The sequence below is a fragment of the Brassica oleracea genome, chromosome C9, assembly GCF_000695525.1.
Source record: "Brassica oleracea var. oleracea cultivar TO1000 chromosome C9, BOL, whole genome shotgun sequence".
Classification (NCBI taxonomy): domain Eukaryota; kingdom Viridiplantae; phylum Streptophyta; class Magnoliopsida; order Brassicales; family Brassicaceae; genus Brassica; species Brassica oleracea.
In genome coordinates this window covers 21895259-21898727 of record NC_027756.1, presented here as the reverse complement: position 1 = coordinate 21898727, position 3469 = coordinate 21895259, and the positions used below count along the sequence as shown (strand labels likewise).

The window sequence follows — 3469 nt, the reverse complement described above, 5'->3', positions numbered from 1 at the left end:
GATTTTACTCATGCGCTCTCGCTCATCCTGTGTCGAAGGACATTGAATCTTGCTGAGAGTTATGCCATGAGACATTGGTAAGAAGCCTTTCATGGAATCATGCATCTTGAATCTATGTAAGACTTTATCGATATAAACATCTTAACATAATCCAATAGTCTTATTTAATCTATCTCTATAGATTCTTATTCCAAGAATATGTGCAACTACTCCCATGTCTTTTATTGAAAAAGAACCTCATGCGTTTCTCGAACTCCTTCGAACTGTACTTTACTCCCACTGTTCTTCTTGGAAAGAAATTCTCTCTCTAGAAAACACCACTATGAGCAACAAACACTTTGTTCTCGGTGGGGTTGTAATAGTAATAATCCTTGGTTTCTTTAAGATAACCAATAAAGTAGTGTTCGTCAGATTTGGGTTCAAGCTTATCAGTAAACATATGTTTGACATAAGCATCAGAACCCTAAATTTTTAGAAAAAGACAAATTTTGGAACCTTTCCAGCCCACATCTCATATGGTGTCTTCTCGACTGATTTTGATGGACATCTACTTAGCGTAAACGCAGACGTTTCTAGAGCGTGTCCCCAAAGGGGTAATGGAAAATCTGCATGACTCATCATTGACCGAACCATATCTAATAAAGTTCGGTTTCTCCTTTCAAATACACCATTCAACTATGGTGTTACCGGAGGAATGAGCTGTGAAACAATTCCACATTTTCTCAGATGATCATCAAACGATTGACTCAAATATTTTCCACCTCGATCGGATCGAAGAGCTTTAATTTTCTTGTCAAACTTATTTTGTACATCATTCTGGAAATCTTTGAACTTTTCAAAAGATTCAGACTTATGTTTCTAAATAAACATAACCATGAAGTACTGATACTTTCCTCTAACATTTATACTCATTGGTCCACATACATCAGTATGTATAAGTTCCAATAAGTTTTTATCTCTTTCACCGTTTCCAGTAAAATGAGCTTTAGTCATTTTACCCAACAAACAAGATTCACATTTTTCATGTAATTTGTAATCAAATGAGCTTAAAAGTCCATCACTATGAAGCTTTTAAATGTGATTCTAACTTATGCTGCCCAAACGATAATGCCAAAGGAAAGTTTGATTCGTGTCGTTAGACTTGAATCTTTTGGTACTAATGTTATAAACATGCATACTTTGGTCTAGAATATAAATTTCATTCTCTAATGGACCGCTACTATAAAAGATATCACAATGATTAAATAAACAACGCTTGTTTTTAATCGAAATGAAATCTTTCCAAATTCAAACAGTGAATACTATTTTTANNAGGTACATAGTAGCAATTCTTAGTTTCCAAAACCATGCATAAAGACAAAGACAAATGAAATGTTCCTACAACTAATGCAGCAACTCTTGCTCCATTTCCCCCACGCAGGTCCACTTGTCCTTTCTTCAAGATTCTACTGTTGTTTAGGCCCTGCATATTTCTACAAATATGGGCACCACAACCGGCATCAAATACCAAAGAACAAGAATCAGAAATAGTAACATTTACTTTTATAACATAATTACCTGAAGATGACGTTCCAGAAATCTTCTTCTTTTTCAGATCTTTCAAGTATTTCTCACAGTTTCTTTTCCAATGTCCAGAGCCATTACAATAATGGCACTTATCAACATTAGAAGGATCAGGCTTAAACTTAGGAGAAGGGTCAGGCTTGCTTGGATTCGCAATCCAGCCTGACTTACCCTTTCCTTTGTTCTTACTTTGTTTCTTAAACTTGTTACCCTCTTGTACCATAAGAGCATTTGGGGTATCCTTCTTGATGTTGGGTTCAGCTGTTTTAAGCATCCCATGCAGCTCAGTCAAAGTCTTAGTCAAGTTGTTCATGTTGTAGTTCATAACAAACTGATCATAGCTTGACGGCAATGACTGTAGAATTAGATCGGTCGCCAACTCTTGGCTGATAGGACAATCCAGCTTAGCCAAGTTATCAATATAACCCATCATCTTAATGATATCTGGGCTAACTGGACCATCTATTGGTAGCTTGCACTCAATGAGAGACTTAACCGTTTGGTATCTCTCAGTTCGAGCTTGCTCCTGAAACATACCTTTCAGGCTAGTGATCATGTCAATTGGTGAATCCACGTTCTCATATTGCCTCTGCAAATATGAGTTCATGGTTGCCAACATAAGACAACACACATCGACCCTATCACTGACATGCTTATCATAAGCATTTCTTTCAGTATGTTGGACATTGGTCTTAGGTTTTTCAGGAAGAACATTTTCTAGAACATAGTCCTTTTTCTCCTGTTTGAGAACAATTCTCAAGTTTCGATACCATTCAAGGAAGTTCGACCCATATCGCAGTGAGAATGAACAATGGGGAGTTGACATTTCTGGAATAGAAGAATAGCAAATATTAATATGATGTTCATGAATTAGAGAAATCTTAACAATTAAGAAGACTCCTATTATATTCAAAACATTTTTCTCAAATGAATATAATAATTCAATATCCATATTTCATTAAAATCCGAGTGAGCTTTGGCTCATCGCCCGAATGTTTAGCTATTTAGGTAAGCAACCCTTTGCTAATTATATCAAATATAATTCTTGGTTGTTAGATGACATCTTATGTCTTATCCAACCCATGTCTCTAAGCCCAAAACCATTTTGATAGCCTAGTCAAGTAAACCAATCTTGTTTCACATGGTAACTGTTACCATCCACCTCACTCATGTAATTGCAGACACCTTGTTTTGGCAAGTCCATCTTACAACGAAACGAGCCTTGATGGTTGATAAGATTGGGTAGACATAAAAAAATACTTGAAATTAATTGAGGAACAAATTTTAATTCAATTTAAATTTATATTTAAAATTTATATCTAATATAAATATAAATATAACTAATACATATCTTATATGTACTTTAATTGAATTATAAATAATTTTAATTAATTTTAATCTAATTAAAATTATTAACTATTAATTAGATAATCTTAATTTTATAATTAGATTCTAATCAAATTAGATTTCTAATTCAGTTAAAAGATTAATACGATTGAACTGAATCAATCTTATAAATATATTTGTATATATATATATCAACACTTTGATATAATATGGGTATTTTAAATACATATTTTATTTACACAAGTAATCAGCTATTACATATGCACATAAAACTTCAAGTCACATACTTGCATTACGTGACAAAGTCAATAAAATATTCGATAAACAAATGCACTAATTGATAATTTACTATCAACGAAACCGTATATACTATTATACATATAAACACGTTCGTTCACAACGAACAATTTCGTTCAATTATACTAATCATATTTGATCAAATCAAACAAACTAATTAACAGTACTAATCGCACATGTATATCTTTATACACAGATTGTTTATCTAAATTATTTCAATATTATACAAGCAGGCTCTGATACCACTGTTGGAATTCATACC

At 33.2% G+C, this 3469-nt stretch overlaps 1 pseudogene; it reads left to right on the top strand.

Moving 5' to 3' along the window:
* LOC106314565 overlaps window positions 1-3469 on the top strand; it is a 6923-nt pseudogene that overhangs the window by 2524 nt on the left and 930 nt on the right.